This window comes from Carcharodon carcharias (assembly GCF_017639515.1).
Source record: "Carcharodon carcharias isolate sCarCar2 chromosome X unlocalized genomic scaffold, sCarCar2.pri SUPER_X_unloc_2, whole genome shotgun sequence".
In the NCBI taxonomy this organism is placed as follows: Eukaryota; Metazoa; Chordata; class Chondrichthyes; order Lamniformes; family Lamnidae; genus Carcharodon; species Carcharodon carcharias.
This window is the reverse complement of record NW_024470875.1, coordinates 555,565-573,626: the sequence shown is the minus strand read 5'-3', so window position 1 is coordinate 573,626 and position 18,062 is coordinate 555,565.

Here is an 18,062-nt window from a genome sequence, read left to right as displayed (position 1 = left end):
CGGTCCGGAGTGGGAGTGGAGGGAGAGCAGGACATTCGGTCCAGAGAGGGAGTGGAGGGAGAGCAGCGTGTTCGGTCCAGTGCGGGTGCGGAGGGAGAGCAGCGTGTTCGGTCCAGTGCGGGTGCGGAGGGAGAGCAGGACACTCGGTCCGGAGTGGGAGCAGACAGAGAGCGGGGCATTCGGTCCGGAGCGGGAGCGGACGGTTAGTAGGGCAATCGGTCCGGAGAGGGACTGGGGGGAGAGCAGGACTTTCATTCCATAGTGGGAGCAGAAGGAGAGCAGGACGTTCGGTCCAGAGAGGGAGTGGAGGGAGAGCAGGGTATTCGGTCCGGAGATGGAGCAGCGGGAGAGCAGAGCATTCGGTCCGGAGAGGGAGCGGAGGCAGGGCAGAACGTTTGATCTGGAGATGATGCAGAGGAATAGCAGGTGTTTGGTCCAGAGAGGGAGCTGGGAGAGAGCAGGGCGTTCGTTCCTGAGAAGAGCGGAGGGAGAGTGGGATGTTCGATCCGGAGTGAGAGCGGTGGGAGAGCAGGGCGTTCGGACCAGATCGCAGGGATAACAGGGCGTTCGGTCCGGAGCGGAGGGAGATAAGGGTGTTGGGTCCAGAGAGGGAGCGGAGGGTGAGCTGGGTGTTCGGTCCAGAACCGAGGGAGAGCAGAGCATTCGGTCCGGACAGGCAGCAGAGGGGGAGTAGGGAGATCTGTCCGGATCGGAGGGAGAGCAGTGCTTTCGGTCCGGAGAGGGAGCGGAGGGAGACAAGGGCGTTCGGTCCGGAGAGTGATAGCGGGGCGTTCAGTCCAGAGTGGGAGCGGATAGAGAGTGGGGTGTTCGGTCTGGAGAGGGAACGACGGGAGAGCAGGTCTTTTGGTCTGCAGTGGGAGCGGAGGCAGGGCAGTGTGTTCGGTCCAGAGAGGGTGTGGAGGGAGAGCAGGGCAGTCAGTCCGGACAGGGAGCGGAGTGAGAGCAGGTCATTTGGTCTGGAGAGGGAACGACGGGAGAGCAGGGCTTTCGGTCTGCAGTGGGAGCGGAAGGAGAGCCAGGTGTTCGGTCCAGAGAGGGAGCTGCAGTAGAGTGGGGCGTTCGGTCCGGAGCGGGATTTGGAGGGAGAGCGGGGCCTTTGGTCCGGAGCGGGAGATGGAGGGAGAGCAGGGTGTTCGGTCCGGAGCGGGAGCAGAGGGAGAGCAGGCCGTTAGGTCCAGAGAGGGACTGGAGGGAGAGCAGGGCATTCGTTGCAGAGAAGGGCCGTAGGGAGACCAGGGGGTTCGGTCCAGAGAGGGAGCAGCGGGAGAGCAGGCCATTTGGTCCGGAGAGGGAGTGGAGGGAGAGCAGGGTGTTCGGTCCGGAGAGGGAGTGGAGGGAGAGCAGGCCATTTGGTCCGGAGAGGGAGTGGAGGGAGAGCAGGGCGTTCGGTCCGGAGAGGGAGTGGAGGGAGAGCAGGGTGTTCGGTCCGGAGAGGGAGTGGAGGGAGAGCAGGGCGTTCGGTCCGGAGAGGGAGTGGAGGGAGAGCAGGGTGTTCGGTCCGGAGAGGGAGCAGCGGGAGAGCAGGCCATTTGGTCCGGAGAGGGAGTGGAGGGAGAGCAGGGCGTTTGGTCCGGAGAGGGAGTAGAGAGAGAGCAGGGCGTTCGGTCCGGATCGCAGGGATAGCTGGGCGTTCGGTCCGGAGCGGAGGGAGATAAGGGTGTTCGGTCCAGAGATGGAGTGGTGGGAGAGCTGGTTGTTCGGTCCAGAGCCGAGGGAGAGCAGGGCATTCGGTCCGGACAGGGAGCAGAGGGGGAGTAGGGAGATCTGTCCGGATCGGAGGGAGAGCAGTGCTTTCGGTCCGGAGAGGGAGCGGAGGGAGACAAGGGCGTTGGTTCCGGAGAGAGATAGCGGGGCGTTCAGTCCAGAGTGGGAGCGGATAGAGAGTGGGGCATTCGGTCTGGAGAGGGACTGGAGGGAGAGCAGGGCTTTCGGTCCGGAGAGGGAGCGGAGGGAGACAAGGGCGTTCGGTCGGAGAGTGATAGCGGGGCGTTCAGTCCAGAGTGGGAGCAGATAGAAAGTGGGTTATTCGGTCTGGAGAGCTAACGGCGGGAGAGCAGGACGTTCGGTCTGGAGCAGGTTTGGAGGGAGATAAGGGCGTTCGGTCCAGAGAGGGAGCGGGGGGTAAGCAGGGCGTTCGGTCTGGAGCGGGAGCGGAAGGAGAGCCAGGTGTTCGGTCCAGAGAGGGAGCTGCAGTAGAGTGGGGCGGTTGGTCCGGAGCGGGAGCAGAGGGAGAGCGGGGTGTTTGGTCCAGAGAGGGGCCGTAGGGAGACCTGGGGGTTCGGTCTGGAGAGGGAGCGGACGGAGAGCAGGGTGTTCGGTCTGGAGAGGGAGCAGCGGGAGAGCAGGGCGTTGGGTCGGGAGCGGAGGCAGGGCAGGGCATTCGGTCCTGAGAGGGAACTGCAGTAGATTGGGGCGTTTGGTCCAGAGCGGGAGTTGGAGGGAGAGCAAGGCGTTCGGTCCGGAGCGGGAGTTGGAGGGAGAGGAGGGCATTCGGTGCAGAGAGGGACCGTAAGGTGAGCAGGGCGTTCGGTCCGGAGAAGGAGCGGAGGGGGAGAGCAGGGCATTCGGTCCGGAGCGGGAACCGAGGGAGAGCAGGGCATTCGTCCAGAGTGGAGGGAGAGCAGGGGGTTCGTCCAGAGCGGAGGGAGAGCAGGGGGTTCGTCCAGAGAGGAGGGAGAGCAGGGTGTTCGGTCCGGAGCGGGAGCGGAGGGAGAGCAGGGCGTTCGTCCAGAGCGGAGGGAGAGCAGGGGGTTTGTCCAGAGCGGAGGGAGAGCAGGGTGTTCGTCCAGAGCGGGAGAAGAAGGAGAGCAGGTGTTCGTCCAGAGTGGAGGGAGAGTACGGTGTTCGGTCCGGAGAGGGAGCGGAGGGTGAGCAGGGCATTCGGTCCGGTGAGAGAGCAGAGGGAGAGCGGGAAGTTCGGTCCAGAGTGGGATCGGAGGGACAGCAGCGTTTTCAGTCCAGAGTGGGAACGGATTGAGAGCCGGGCGTTCGGTGCAGAGAGGGAGCAGAGGGAGAGCAGGGCGTTCGGTCTGGAGCGGGAACGAAGGGAGAGTAGTGCGTTCGGTCCGGAGCGGGAGCGGAGGGAGAGCAGGGCGTTCGGTCCGGAGAGGGAGTGGATGGAGTGCTGGGCGTTCGGTGCAGAGCAGGAGCGGAGGGAGAGTAGGGTGTTCGGTCCGGAGCAGGAGTGGATGGAAAGCAGGGCGTTCGGTCCGGAGCGGGACTGGAGGGAGAGCAGGGCATTCGGTGCAGAGAGGGACCATAGGGAGAGCAGGTAGTTCGGTCTGGAGTGGGAGTGGAGGGAGAGTAGGGCGTTCGTTCCAGAGTAGGAGCGGAGGGAGAACAGGGCGTTCGGTCCGGTGAGGGAGCAGAGGGAGAGCGGGTAGTTCAGACCAGAGCGGGAATGGAGGGACAGCATCGTGTTCAGTCCAGAGCGGGAATGGAGGGAGAGCAGGGCATTTGGTCCAGAGAGGGAGCGGAGGGAGAGTGCGATGTTTGGTCCGGAGCGGGAGCGGTGGGACAGCAGGGCGTTCGGTCCGGATCGCAGGGATAGCAGGGCGTTCGGTCCGGAGCGGAGGGAGATAAGGGTGTTGGGTCCAGAGAGGGAGCGGAGGGAGAGCTGGGTGTTCGGTCCGGAGCGGAGGGAGATAAGGGTGTTGGGTCCAGAGAGGGAGCGGAGGGAGAGCTGGGTGTTCGGTCCAGAGCCGAGGGAGAGCAGGGCATTCGGTCTGGACAGGGAGCAGAGGGGGAGTAGGGAGATCTGTCCGGATCAGAGGGAGAGCAGTGCTTTCGGTGCAGAGAGGGAGAGGAGGGAGAGCTGGGTGTTCGGTCCAGAACCAAGGGAGAGCAGGGCATTCGGTCCGGACAGGGAGCAGAGGGGGAGTAGGGAGATCTGTCCGGATCGGAGGGAGAGCAGTGCTTTCGTTCCGGAGAGGGAGCGGAGGGAGACAAGGGCGTTGGGTCCGGAGAGTGATAGCGGGGCGTTCAGTCCAGAGTGGGAGCGGATAGAGAGTGGGGCATTCAGTCTGGAGAGGGACTGGAGGGAGAGCAGGGCTTTCGGTCTGGTGCGGGAGCGGAGGCAGGGCAGTGTGTTCGGTCCGGAGAGGGCGTGGAGGGAGAGCAGGGCATTCAGTCCGGTCTGGAGTGGGAGCGGAGGGAGAGCAGGGTGTTCGGTGCAGAGAGGGACCTTAGGGAGAGCAGTGGTTTCAGTCTGGAGTGGGAGCGGAGGGAGAGCAAGGCATTCGGTCCGGTGAGGGAGCAGAGGGAGAGCGGGAAGTTCAGTCCAGAGCGGGAGTGGAGGGAGAGCAGGGCGTTCGGTGCAGAGAGGGACCTTAGGGAGAGCAGTGGTTTCAGTCTGAAGTGGGAGCAGAGGGAGAGCAAGGCGTTCGGTCCGGAATGGGAGTGGAGGGTGAGCAGGACGTTCAGTCCGGTGAGGGAGCAGAGGGAGAGCGAGAAGTTCAGTCCAGAGCGGGAGTGGAGGGAGAGCAGGGCGTTCGGTCCGGTGAGAGAGCAGAGGGAGAGCGAGAAGTTCGGTCCAGAGTGGGAGTGGAGGGAGAGCAGGGCGTTCGGTCCGGTGAGGGAGCAGAGGGAGAGCGGGAAATTCGGTCCAGAGTGGGATCGGAGGGACAGCAGCGTTTTCAGTCCAGAGCGGGAACGGATTGAGAGCCGGGCGTTCGGTCCAGAGAGGGAGCTGCAGTAGAGTGGGGCGTTCGGTCCGGAGCGGGAGCAGAGGGAGAGCAGGGCGTTCATTCCGGAGAGGGACTGGAGGGAGAGCAGGGCATTCGGTGCAGAGATGGACCACAGGGAGAGCAGGGCGTTCGGTCAGGAACGGGAGTGGAGGGAGAGCAGGGCTTTCGTTCCGGAGAGGGAATGGAGGGAAAGCAGGGCGTTCGGTGCAGAGAGGGACGGTAGGGAGAGCAGGGGGTTCAGTCTGGAGCGGGAGCAGAGGGAGAGTAGGGCGTTCGGTCTGGTGAGGGAGCAGAGGGAGAGCGGGAAGTTCGGTCCAGGGAGGGAGCTGCAGTAGAGTGGGGCGTTCAGTCCGGAGCGAGAGCAGAGGGAGAGCAGGGCGTTCATTCCGGAGAGGGAGTGGATGGAGTGCTGGGCGTTCGGTGCAGAGCAGGAGCGGAGGGAGAGTAGGGTGTTCGGTCCGGAGCAGGAGTGGAGGGAAAGCAGGGCGTTCGGTCCGGAGAGGGACTGGAGGGAGAGCAGGGCATTCGGTGCAGAGAGGGACCATAGGGAGAGCAGGGCGTTCGGTCCGTAGCGGGAGCAGAGGGAGAGCAGGGCGTTCGGTCCAGAGACGGGGTGGACGGAGAGCAGGGCGATCGGTCCGGAGAGGGAGCGGACAGCAGGGCATTCTGTCTGGAAGAGTAGCAGAGGGAGAGCAGAGCATTCGGTCTGGAGCAGGAGCGGAGGGAGAGCAGGGAGTTCGGTCCGAAGAGGGAGCGGTGTGAGAGCAGGGCGTCTGGTCCAGAGTGGGAGTGGAGGGAGAGCAGAGCATTCGGTCCGGAGCGGAGGCAGGGCAGAGCGTTCGCCCCGGAGATGATGCAGAGGAATAGCAGGCATTTGGTCCGGAGAGGGAGCAGAGAGAGAGTAGGGCGTACGCTCCAGAGAAGAGCGGAGGGAGAGTGGGATGTTTGGTCCGGAGCGGGAGCGGTGGGAGAGCAGGGTGTTCGGTCCAGAGCCGAGGGAGAGCAGGGCATTCGGTCGGGACAGGGAGCAGAGGGGGAGTAGGGAGATCTGTCCGGATCAGAGGGAGAGCAGTGCTTTCGGTCCGGAGAGGGAGCGGAGGGTTTCAAGGGCGTTGGTTCCGGACGGTGATAGCCGGGCGTTAGGTCCAGAGTGGGAGCGGATAGAGAGTGGGGCATTCAGTCTGGAGAAGGAACGACGGGAGAGCAGGGCCTTTGGTCTGCAGTGGGCGTGGAGGCAGGGCAGTGTGTTCGGTCCGGAGAGGGCGTGGAGGGAGAGCAGGGCATTCAGTCCGGTCTGGAGCGGGAGCGGAGGGAGAGCAGGGTGTTCGGTGCAGAGAGGGACCTTAGGGAGAGCAGTGGTTTCAGTCTGAAGTGGGAGCGGAGGGAGAGCAAGGCGTTCGGTCTGGAATGGGAGCGGAGGGTGAGCGGGAAGTTCAGTCCAGAGCGGGAGCGGAGGGAGAGCAGGGCGTTCGATCTGGTGAGGGAGCAGAGGGAGAGTGGGAAGTTCAGTCCAGAGTGGGAGCGGAGGGAGAGCAGCATTTTCAGTCCAGAGTGGGAACGGATTGAGAGCAGGGCGTTCGGTGCAGAGAGGGAGCGGAAGGAGAGCCGGGCGTTCGGTCCAGGGAGGGAGCTGCAGAAGAGTGGGACGTTCAGTCCGGAGCGGGAGCAGAGGGAGAGCAGGGCGTTCATTCCGGAGAGGGAGTGGATGGAGTGCTGGGCGTTCGGTGCAGAGCAGGAGCGGAGGGAGAGTAGGGTGTTCGGTCCGGAGCAGGAGTGGAGGGAAAGCAGGGCGGTCGGTCCGGAGAGGGACTGGATGGAGAGCAGGGCATTCGGTGCAGAGATGGACCATAGGGAGAGCAGGGCGTTCGGACCAGAGAGGGAGCGGAGGGAGAGCATGGCGTTAAGTCCGGAGAGGGAGCGGACGGTTAGTAGGGCGATTGGTCCGGAGCAGGAGCGGACGGAAAGCAGGGCGATCGGTCCGGAGAGGGAGTGGACAGCAGGGCATTCGGACCGGAACAGTAGCAGAGGGAGAGCCAAGCGTTTGGTCTGGAGTGGGAGCGGAGGGAGAGCAGGCTGTTCGGTCCAGAGACGGAGCAGAGTGAGAGCAGGGCATTTGGTCCAGAGAGGGAGCAGAGGGAGAGCGGGTAGTTCAGACCAGAGCGGGTACGGAGGGACAGCAGCGTGTTCAGTCCAGAGCGGGAATGGACGGAGAGCAGGGAATTCGGTCCAGAGAGGGAGCGGAGGGAGAGCAGGGCTTTCAGTCTGGTCCGGGAGCGGAGGGAGAGCAGGACATTCGGTCCGGAGCGGGAGCGGATAGAGAGCGGGGTATTCGGTCCAGAGAGGGCGCAGCGGGAGAGCAGGGAGTTCGGTCCGAAGAGGGAGCGGTGGGAGAGCAGGGCGTCTGGTCCAGTGTGGGAGCGGAGGGAGAGCAGAGCGTTCGGTCAGGAGCAGGAGCGGAAAGAGAGTAGGACTTTCATTCCATAGTGGGAGCAGAGGGAGAGCAGGACGTTCAGTCCGGAGAGGGAGTAGGGTGAGAGCAGGGTGTTTGGACGGAGCGGGAGTGGTGGGAGAGCAAGGCATTCGGTCCGCAGAGGGAGCAGCGGGAGAGCAGAGCATTCGTTCCGGAGCGGAGGCAGGGCAGAGCGTTCGCCCCGGAGATGATGCAGAGGAATAGCAGGCGTTTGGTCCGGAGAGGGAGCAGAGAGAGAGCAGGGCGTACGCTCCAGAGAAGAGCGGAGGGAGAGTGGGATGTTTGGTCCGGACGAGAGCGGTGGGAGAGCAGGGCGTTCGGTCCGGATCGCAGGGATAGCAGGGCGTTCGGTCCAGAGTGCAGGGAGATAAGGGTGTTCGGTCCAGAGACGGAGCGGAGGGAGAGCTGGTGTTCGGTCCAGAGCCGAGGGAGAGCAGGGCATTCGGTCGGGACAGGGAGCAGAGGGGGAGTAGGGAGATCTGTCCGGATCAGAGGGAGAGCAGTGCTTTTGGTCTGGAGAGGGAGCGGAGGGTTTCAAGGGCGTTGGTTCCGGACGGTGATAGCGGGGCGTTAGGTCCAGAGTGGGAGCGGATAGAGAGTGGGGCATTCAGTCTGGAGAAGGAACGACGGGAGAGCAGGGCCTTTGGTCTGCAGTGGGCGTGGAGGCAGGGCAGTGTGTTCGGTCCGGAGAGGGCGTGGAGGGAGAGCAGGGCATTCAGTCCGGTCTGGAGCGGGAGCGGAGGGAGAGCAGGGTGTTCGGTGCAGAGAGGGACCTTAGGGAGAGCAGTGGTTTCAGTCTGAAGTGGGAGCGGAGGGAGAGCAGGGCGTTCGGTCCGGTGAGGGAGCAGAGGGAGAGCGGGAAGTTCAGTCCAGAGCGGGAGCGGAGCGACAGCATGGCTTTCCGTCTGGTGAGAGAGCAAAGGGAGAGCGAGACGTTCGGTCCAGAGTGGGAGCGGAGGGAGAGCAGGGCGTTCGGTCCGGAGAGAGCAGAGGGAGAGCGGGAAGTTCAGTCCAGAGTGGGATCCGAGGGACAGCAGCGTTTTCAGTCCAGAGCGGGAACGGATTGAGAGCAGGGCGTTCGGTGCAGAGAGGGAGCGGAAGGAGAGCCGGGCGTTTGGTCCAGAGAGGGGGCTGCAGAAGAGTGGGACGTTCAGTCCGGAGCGGGAGTTGGAGGGAGAGCAGGGCGTTCGGTCCGGAGCGGGAGTGGATGGAGTGCTGGGCGTTCGGTGCAGAGCAGGAGCGGAGGGAGAGTAGGGTGTTCGGTCCGGAGCAGGAGTGGAGGGAAAGCAGGGCGTTCGGTCCGGAGAGGGAGTGGAGGGAAAGCAGGGCTTTCGGTCCGGAGAGGGAGTGGAGGGAAAGCAGGGCATTCGGTCTGGAGGAGGAGCGGATGGAGAGCAGGACATTCGGTCCGGAGCGGGAGCGGATAGAGAGCGGGCAATTCAGTCCAGAGAGGGCGCAGCGGGAGACCAGGGAGTTCGGTCCAAAGAGGGAGCTCTGGGAGAGCAGGGCGTTCGGACCAGAGAGGGAGCGGAGGGAGAGCAGAGCGTTAAGTCTGGAGATGGAGCGGACGGTTAGTAGGGCGATTGGTCCGGAGAGGGAGCGGACGGAAAGCAGGGCGATCGGTCCGGAGAGGGAGTGGACAGCAGGGCATTCGGTCCGGAACAGTAGCAGAGGGAGAGCCAAGCGTTCGGTCTGGAGTGGGAGAGGAGGGAGAGCAGGCTGTTCGGTCCAGAGACGGAGCAGAGTGAGAGCAGGGCATTCGGTCCAGTGAGGGAGCAGAGTGAGAGCGGGTAGTTCAGACCAGAGCGGGTACGGAGGGAGAGCAGGGCTTTCGGTCTGGTGCAGGAGCGGAGGGAGAGCAGGACATTCGGTCCGGAGAGGGAGCAGATAGAGAGCGGGGTATTCGGTCCGGAGAGGGTGCAGCGGGAGAGCAGGGAGTTCGGTCCGAAGAGGGAGCGGTGGGAGAGCAGGGCATCTGGTCCAGTGTGGGAGCGGAGGGAGAGCAGAGCATTCGGTCAGGAGCAGGAGCGGAAGGAGAGCAGGATTTTCATTCCAGAGTGGGAGCAGAGGGAGAGCAGGACGTTCAGTCCGGAGAGGGAGCAGAGGGAGAGCAGGGCATTCGTTCTGGAGAGGGAGTGGGGTGAGAGCAGGGTGTTCAGTCCGGAGAGGGAGTCGGGGGAGAGCAAGGCGTTCGGTCCGCAGAGGGAGCAGCGGGAGAGCAGAGCGTTCAGTCCGGAGCGGAGGCAGGGCAGAGCGTTCGGCCCGGAGATGATGCAGAGGAATAGCAGGCGTTTGGTCCAGAGAGGGAGCAGAGAGAGAGCACAGCGTTCGCTCCAGAGAAGAGCGGAGGGAGAGTGGGATGTTTGGTCCGGAGCGGGAGCGGTGGGAGAGCAGGGCATTTGGTCCAGATCGCCGGGATAGCTGTGCGTTCGGTCCGGTGCGGAAGGAGATAAGGGTGTTCGGTCCAGAGAGGGAGCGGAGGGAGAGCTGGGTGTTCGGTCCAGAGCCGAGGGAGAGCAGGGCATTCTGTCCGGACAGGGAGCAGAGGGGGAGTAGGGAGATCTGTCCGGATCAGAGGGAGAGCAGTGCTTTCGGTCCGGAGAGGGAGCGGAGGGAGACAAGAGCGTTGGGTCCGGAGAGAGATAGCGGGGCGTTCAGTCCAGAGTGGGAGCGGATAGAGCGTGGGGCATTCGGTCTGGAGAGGGACTGGAGGGAGAGCAGGGCTTTCGGTCTGCAGTGGGAGCAAAGGGAGAGCAGGGTGTTCGGTCCAGTGAGAGGACAGAGGGAGAGCGAGAAGTTTGGTCCAGAGTGGGAGCGGAGGGAGAGCAGGGTGTTCGGTCCGGTGAGGAAGCAGAGGGAGAGCGGGAAATTCGGTCCAGAGTGGGATCGGAGGGACAGCAGCGTTTTCAGTCCAGAGCGGGAACGGATTGAGAGCAGGGCGTTTGATGCAGAGAGGGAGCGGAAGTAGAGTGGGGCGTTTGGTCTGGAGCGGGAGACCGAGGGAGAGCAGGGCGTTCGGTCCGGAGCAGGAGCAGAGGGAGAGCAGGGCATTCGGTCCGGAGAGGGAGTGGAAGGAGAGCTGGGCGTTCGGTGCAGAGCAGGAGCGGAGGGAGAGTAGGGGGTTCAGTCTGGTGAGGGAGCAGAGGGAGAGTAGGGCGTTCGGTCCGGAGAGGGAGCAGATGGAGAGCAGGGCAATCGGTCTGGAAGAGTAGCAGAGGGAGAGCAGAGCATTCGGTCTGGAGTGGGAGCGGATGGAGAGCAGGGCGTTCGGTCCGGAGCGTAGGGAGATAAGGGTGTTCGGTTCTGAGAGGGAGCATCGGGAGAGCTGGGTGTTCGGTCCAGAGCCGAGGGAGAGCAGGGCATTCAGTCCAGAGCGGGAGCAGAGGGGGAGTAGAGAGATCTGTCCGGATCGGAGGGAGAGCAGTGCTTTCGTTCCGGAGAGGGAGCGGAGGGAGACAAGGGCGTTGGGTCCGGAGAGAGATAGCGGGGCGTTCAGTCCAGAGTGGGAGCGAATAGAGAGTGGGGCGTTCGGTCTGGAGAGGGACTGGAGGGAGAGCAGGGCGTTCAGTCTGGAGAGGCAGCGGAGGGAGAGCAGGGCGTTCGGTCCGGAGCGGGAGCGGACAGCAGGGCATTCGGTCCGGAACAGTAGCAGATGGAGAGCAGAGCGTTCGGTCTGGAGTGGTAGCGGAGGGAAAGCAAGGCGTTCGGTCTGGAGTGGGAGCGGAGGGAGAGCAGGGTGTTCGGTCCGGAGAGGGAGCAGAGGGAGATAAGAGCGTTCAGTCCGGAGAGGGAGCTGCAGAAGAGTGGGACGTTCAGTCCGGAGCGAGAGCAGAGGGAGAGCAGGGCGTTCATTCCGGAGAGGGAGTGGATGGCGTGCTGGGCATTCGGTCCGGAGGAGGAGCGGAGTGAGAGTAGGGTGTTCGGTCCGGAGCAGGAGTGGAGGGAGAGCAGGGCATTCGGTGCAGAGATGGACCATAGGGAGAGCAGGGCATTCAGTCCGGAGGAGGAGCGGAGGGAGAGCAGGGCTTTCGTTCCGGAGAGGGAATGGAGGGAAAGCAGGGCGTTCGGTGCAGAGAGGGACGGTAGGTAGAGCAGGGGGTTCAGTCTGGAGCGGGAGCAGAGGGAGAGTAGGGCGTTCGGTCTGGTGAGAGAGCAGAGGGAGAGCGAGAAGTTCAGTCCAGAGCGGGATCCGAGGGACAGCAGCGTTTTCAGTCCAGAGCGGGAACGGATTGAGAGCAGGGCGTTCGGTGCAGAGAGGGAGCGGAAGGAGAGCCGGGCGTTCGGTCCAGGGAGGGAGCAGAGGGAGAGTAGGGCGTTCGGTCTGGTGAGGGAGCAGAGGGAGAGCGGGAAGTTCGGTCCAGAGCGGGAACGGAGGGAGAGTAGGGCGTTCGGTCCGGAGCGGGAGCGGAGGGAGAGTAGGGCATTCAGTCCGGAGAGGGAGCAGAGGGCGAGCAGGGCATTCGGTCCGGAGAGGGAGTGGCGGGAGAGCTGGGCGTTCGGTGCAGAGCCGGTGCGGAGGGAGAGTAGGGCGTTCAGTCCGGAGAGGGAGCAGAGGGCGAGCAGGGCATTCGGTCCGGAGAGGGAGTGGCGGGAGAGCTGGGCGTTCGGTGCAGAGCCGGTGCGGAGGGAGAGTAGGGCATTCAGTTTGGAGCAGGAGTGGAGGGAGAGCAGGGCGTTCGGTCCGGAGCGGGAACAGATTGAGAGCAGGGTGTTCGGTGCATAGAGGGAGCGGAGGGAGAGTAGGGCGTTCAGTCCGGAGAGGGAGCAGAGGGCGAGCAGGGCATTCGGTCTGGAGTGGGAGTGGAGGGAGAGTAGGGCGTTCTTTCCAGAGAGGGAGATGGAGGGAGAGCAGGGCGTTCGGTGCAGAGAGGGACCATAGGGAGAGCAGGGGGTTCGGTCTGGAGTGGGAGTGGAGGGAGAGCAAGGCGTTCGGTGCAGAGAGGGACCATAGGGAGAGCAGGGGGTTCGGTCTGGAGTGGGAGTGGAGGGAGAGTTGGGCGTTCATTCCGGAGAGGGAGTGGAGGGAAAGCAGGGTGTTCGGTGCAGAGAGGGACTCTAGGGACAGCAGGGGATTACAGTCTGGAGCGGGAGCGGAGGGAGAGTAGGGCGTTCGGTCCGGAGAGGGAGCCGACGGAGAGCAGGGTGATCGGTCCGGAGTGGGAGCAGAGTGAGAGCAGGAAGTTCGGTCCAGAGCAGGAACGGAGGGAGAGCAGAGCGTTCAGTCCGGTGAGGGAGCAGAGGTAGAGCAGGTAGTTCAGACCAGAGCGGGAACAGAGGGACAGCAGCGTGTTCAGTCCAGAGCGGGAATGGAGGGAGAGCAGGGCATTTGGTCCAGAGAGGGAGCGGAGGGAGAGCAGCGCATTCGGTCCAGTGCGGGTGCGGAGGGAGAGCAGGACACTCGGTCCGGAGCGGAAGCGGAGGGAGAGCAGGACACTCGGTCCGGAGCGGGAGCAGATAGAGAGTTGGACATTCGGTCCAGAGAGGGCACAGTGGGAGAGCAGGGCGTTCGGTCCGGAGAGGAAGTGGATGGAGTGCAGGGCGTTCGGTGCAGAGCAGGTGCGGAGGGAGAGTAGGGCGTTCGGTCAGAAGCGGGAGTGGAGGGAAAGCAGGGCGTTCGGTCCGGTGCGGGACTGGAGGGAGAGCAGGGCATTCGGTGCAGAGAGGGACAATAGGGAGAGCAGGGGGTTCGGTCTGGAGCGGGAGTGGAGGGAGAGTAGGGCGTTCTGTCTGGAGCAGGAGCGGAGGGAGAGCAGGGCGTTCAGTCCGGAGAGGGAGTGGGGGGAAAGCAGGGCGTTCAGTGCAGAGATGGACTCTAGGGAGAGCAGGGGGTTCAGTCTGGAGCCGGAGCGGAGTGAGAGTAGGGCGTTCGGTCTCGAGAGGGAGTGGACGGAGAGCAGGGTGATCGGTCCGGTGAGGGAGCGGACAGCAGGGCATTCGATCTGGAAGAGTAGCAGAGGGAGAGGAGAGCGTTCGGTCTGGAGTGGGAGCGGAGGGAGAGCTGGGTGTTCAGTCCGGTGAGAGAGCAGAGGGAGAGCGAGAAGTTCGGTCCAGAGCGGGATCCGAGGGACAGCAGCGTTTTCAGTCCGGAGCGGGAAGGGATTGAGAGCAGGGCGTTCGGTGCAGAGAGGGAGCGGAAGGAGAGCCGGGCGTTTGGTCCAGAGAGGGGGCTGCAGAAGAGTGGGGCATCCGGTCCGGAGCAGCAGTTGGAGGGAGAGCAGGGCGTTCAGTCCGGAACTGGAGCGGACGGAGAGCAGGGCGATCGGTCCGGAGAGGGAGCGGAGGGCAGGGCATTCGGTCCGGAACGATAGCAGAGGGAGAGCCAAGCGTTTGGTCTGGAGTGGGAGCGGTGGGAGAGCAGGGTGTTCGGTCCAGAGAGGGAGCAGAGTGAGAGCGGGAAGTTCAGTCCAGAGCGGGAACGGAGGGACAGCAGGGCATTCGGTCCAGAGAGGGAGCGGAGGTAGAGCAGGGCTTTCGGTCCGGAGCGGGATTGGATAGAGAGTGGGGTATTCGGTCCAGAGAGGGCGCAGCGGATGAGCAGGGAGTTCGGTCCGAAGAGGGAGCGGTGGGAGAGCAGGGCGTCTGGTCCAGAGTGGAAGCAGAGGGAGAGCAGAGCATTCGGTCAGGAGCAGGAGCGGAAAGAGAGTAGGACTTTCATTCCAGAGTGGGAGCAGAGGGAGAGCAGGACGTTCAGTCCGGAGAGGGAGCAGAAGGAGATCAGGGCGTTCGTTCTGGAGAGGGAGCAGAGAGAGAGCAGGGCGTACGCTCCAGAGAAGAGCGGAGGGAGAGTGGGATGTTCGGTCCGGAGCGGGAGCGGTGGGAGAGCAGGGCGTTCGGTCCAGATCGCAGGGATAGCAGGGCTTTCGGTCCGGAGCGGAGGGAGATAAGGGTGTTCGGTCCAGAGAGGGAGTGGAGCGAGAGCTGGGTGTTCGGTCCAGAACCGAGGGAGAGCAGGGCATTCGGTCTGGACAGGGAGCAGAGGGGGAGTAGGGAGATCTGTCCGGATCAGAGGGAGAGCAGTGCTTTCGGTGCAGAGAGGGAGCGGAGGGTGAGCTGGGTGTTCGGTCCAGAACCAAGGGAGAGCAGGGCATTCGGTCCGGACAGGGAGCAGAGGGGGAGTAGGGAGATCTGTCCTGATCAGAGGGAGAGCAGTGCTTTCGGTCCAGAGAGGGAGCGGAGGGAGACAAGGGCGTTGGGTCCGGAGAGTGATAGCGGGGCGTTCAGTCCAGAGTGGGAGCAGATAGAGAGTGGGGCATTCGGTCTGGAGAGGGACTGGAGGGAGAGCAGGGCTTTCGGTCTGCAGTGGGAGTGGAGGCAGGGCAGTGTGTTCGGTCCGGAGAGGGAGCGGAGGGAGAGCAGGGTGTTCGGTGCAGAGAGGGACCTTAGGGAGAGCAGTGGTTTCAGTCTGGAGTGGGAGCGGAGGGAGAGCAAGGCGTTCGGTCTGGAATGGGAGTGGAGGGAGAGCAGGGCGTTCGGTCCGGTGAGGGAGCAGAGGGAGAGCGAGAAGTTCAGTCCAGAGCGAGAAAGGAGGGACAGCAGGGCTTTCGGTCCGGTGAGAGAGCAGAGGGAGAGCAGGAAGTTCGGTCCAGAGCGGGATCCGAGGGACAGCAGCGTTTTCAGTCCACAGCGGGAACGGATTGAGAGCAGGGCGTTCGGTGGAGAGAGGGAGCGGAGGAGAGCCGGGCGTTCGGTGCAGAGAGGGAGCGGAAGGAGAGCCGGGCGTTCGGTCCAGGGAGGGAGCTGCAGTAGAGTGGGGCGTTCGGTCCGGAGTGGGAGTTGGAGCGAGAGCGGGGCGTTCAGTCCGGAGAGGGAGTGGATGGAGTGCTGGGCGTTCGGTGCAGAGCAGGAGCGGAGGGAGAGTAGTGTGTTCGGTCCGGAGCAGGAGTGGATGGAAAGCAGGGCGTTCGGTCCGGAGAGGGACTGGAGGGAAAGCAGGGCGTTCGGTGCAGAGAGGGACCATAGGGAGAGCAGGGGGTTCAGTCTGGAGCGGGAGCGGAGGGAGAGTAGGGCGTTCGTTCCGGAGAGGGAGTGGATGGAGTGCTGGGCGTTCGGTGCAGAGCAGGAGCGGAGGGAGAGTAGGGTGTTCGGTCCGGAGCGGGAGCTGAGGGAGAGTAGGGCTTTCGTTCCGGAGAGGGACTGGAGGGAAAGCAGGGCGTTCGGTGCAGAGAGGGACCATAGGGAGAGCAGGGGGTTCAGTCTGGAGCGGGAGCGGAGGGAGAGCAGGGCGTTCGCTCCGGAGCAAGAGCGGAGGGAGATCAGGGTGTTTGGTCCAGAACGGGAGCAGAGGGAGAGCAGCGCGTTCGGTCCGCGTGGGTGCAGATGGAGAGCAGGACACTCGGACCGGAGCGGGAGCGGATAGAGAGCGGGCCATTCGGTCCAGAGAGGGCGCAGCGGGAGACCAGGGAGTTCGGTCCAAAGAGGGAGCGGTGGGAGAGCAGGGCATTCAGTCCGGAGCTGGAGCGGACGGTTAGTAGGGCGATCGGTTCGGAAAGGGAGCGGAGGGCAGGGCGTTCAGTCCAGAACAGTAGCAGAGGGAGAGCCGAGCGTTCGGTCTGGAGTGGGAGCGGAGGGAGAGCAGGCTGTTCAGTCCAGAGACGGAGCAGAGTGAGAGCAGGGCATTCGGTCCAGAGAGGGAGCAGAGGGATAGCAGGGCATTCGGTCCAGAGTGGAGGGAGATAAGGGTGTTTGGTCCAGAGAGGGAGTGGAGCGAGAGCTGGGTGTTTGGTCCAGAACCGAGGGAGAGCAGGGCATTCGGTCCGGACAGGGAGCAGAGGGGGAGTAGGGAGATCTGTCCGGATCGGAGGGAGAGCAGTGCTTTCGGTCCGGAGAGGGAGCGGAGGGAGACAAGGGCGTTGGGTCCGGAGAGAGATAGCGGGGCGTTCAGTCCAGAGTGGGAGCGGATAGAGAGTGGGGTGTTCGGTCTGGAGCGAGAGCGGAGGGAGAGCAGGGCTTTCGGTCTGCAGTGGGTGTGGAGGCAGGGCAGTGTGTTCAGTCCAGAGAGGGTGTGGAGGGAGAGCAGGGCTTTCGGTCCGGTGAGGGAGCGGAGGGAGAGCGGGGTGTTCGGTCTGGAGCGGGAGCGGAGGGAGAGCAGGGCGTTCAGTCCGGAGTGGGAGCAGAGGGAGAGCAGGGTGTTCGGTCTGGAGCGGGAGCGGAGGGAGAGCAGGGTGTTCGGTCTGGAGTGGGAGCAGAGGGAGAGCAGGGCGTTCGGTCCAGAGAGGGGGCGGCGGTAAGCGGGGCTTTCGGTCCGGTGAGGGAGCGGAGGGAGAGCGGGGCATTTGGTCCGGAGCGGGAGATGGAGGGAGAGCAGGGCGTTCGGTCTGGAGAAGGAGTGGAGGGAAAGCTGGGCGTTCGGTGCAGAGAGGGACCGTAGGGAGAGCAGGTGGTTCAGTCTGGAGTGGGAGCAGAGGGAGAGCAGAGCTTTCGGTCCGGAGTGGGAGCGGAGGGAGAGCAAGGCGTTCGGTCCAGAGAGGGAGCAGAGGGACAGCAGCGTTTTCAGTCCAGAGCGGGAACGGATTGAGAGCAGGGCGTTCGGTGCAGAGAGGGAGCGGAAGGAGAGCCGGGCGTTTGGTCCAGAGAGAGAGCTGCAGAAGAGTGGGACGTTCGGTCCGGAGCGGGAACGGAGGGACAGCAGGGCATTCGGTCAAGAGAGGGAGCGGAGGGAGAGCAGGACACTCAGTCCGGAGCGGGAGTGGATAGAGAGCGGGGCATTCGGACCAGAGAGGGCGCAGCGGGAGAGCAGGGAGTTCGGTCCAAAGAGGGAGAGGTGGGAGAGCAGGGCGTTCGGTCTGGAGAGGGTGCGGAGGGAGAGCAGTGCGTTCAGTCTGGAGCGGGAGCGGACGGTTAGTAGGGTGATCGGTCCGGAGAGGGAGCGGAGGGAGAGCAGGACTTTCATTCCAGACTGGGAGCAGAGGGAGAGCAGGACGTTCAGTCCGGAGAGGGAGCAGAGGGAGAGCAGGGCATTCGTTCTGGAGAGGGAGTGGCGGGAGAACAGGGTGTTCGGTCCGGAGAGGGATTGGGGGGAGAGCAGAGCATTCGGTCCGGAGATGATACAGAGGAATAGCAGGTATTTGGTCCAGAGAGGGAGCAGAGAGAGAGCAGGGCGTTCGCCCCGGAGAAGAGCGGAGGGAGAGTGGGATGTTCGGTCCGGACGAGAGCGGTGGGAGAGCAGGGCGTTCGGTCCGGATCGCAGGGATAGCAGGGCATTCGGTCCAGAGCGGAGGGAGATAAGGGTGTTCGGTCCAGAGAGGGAGTGGAGGGAGAGCTGGGTGTTCGGTCCAGAACCAAGGGAGAGCAGGGCATTCGGTCCGGAGAGGGAGCGGAGGGAGAGCTGGGTGTTCGGTCCAGAACCAAGGGAGAGCAGGGCATTCAGTCCGGAAAGGGAGCAGAGGGGGAGTAGGGAGATCTGTCCGGATCAGAGGGAGAGCAGTGCTTTCAGTCCAGAGTGGGATCGGATAGAGAGTGCGGCATTCGGTCTGGAGAGGGAACGGCGGGAGAGCAGGGCTTTCGGTCTGCAGTGGGTGTGGAGTCAGGGCAGTGTGTTCGGTCCAGAGAGGGCGTGGAGGGAGAGCAGGGCGTTCAGACTGGAGCATGTTCGGAGGGAGATAAGGGTGTTCGGTCCAGCGAGGGAGCGGAGGGAGAGCAGGGCGTTCGGTCCAGAGAGGGAGTGGTGGTAAGCGGGGCTTTCGGTCCGGAGTGGGAGCGGAGGGAGAGCAGGGCGTTCGGTCCGGAGAGGGAGCAGAGGGAGAGCAGGGTGGTCAGTCTGGAAAGGGACTGGAGGGAGAGCAGGGCGTTCGGTGCAGAGAAGGGCCATAGGGAGAGCAGGGGGTTCGGTATGGAGCGGGAGCGGACAGCAGGGCATTCGGTCCGGAACAGTAGCAGAGTGAGAGCAG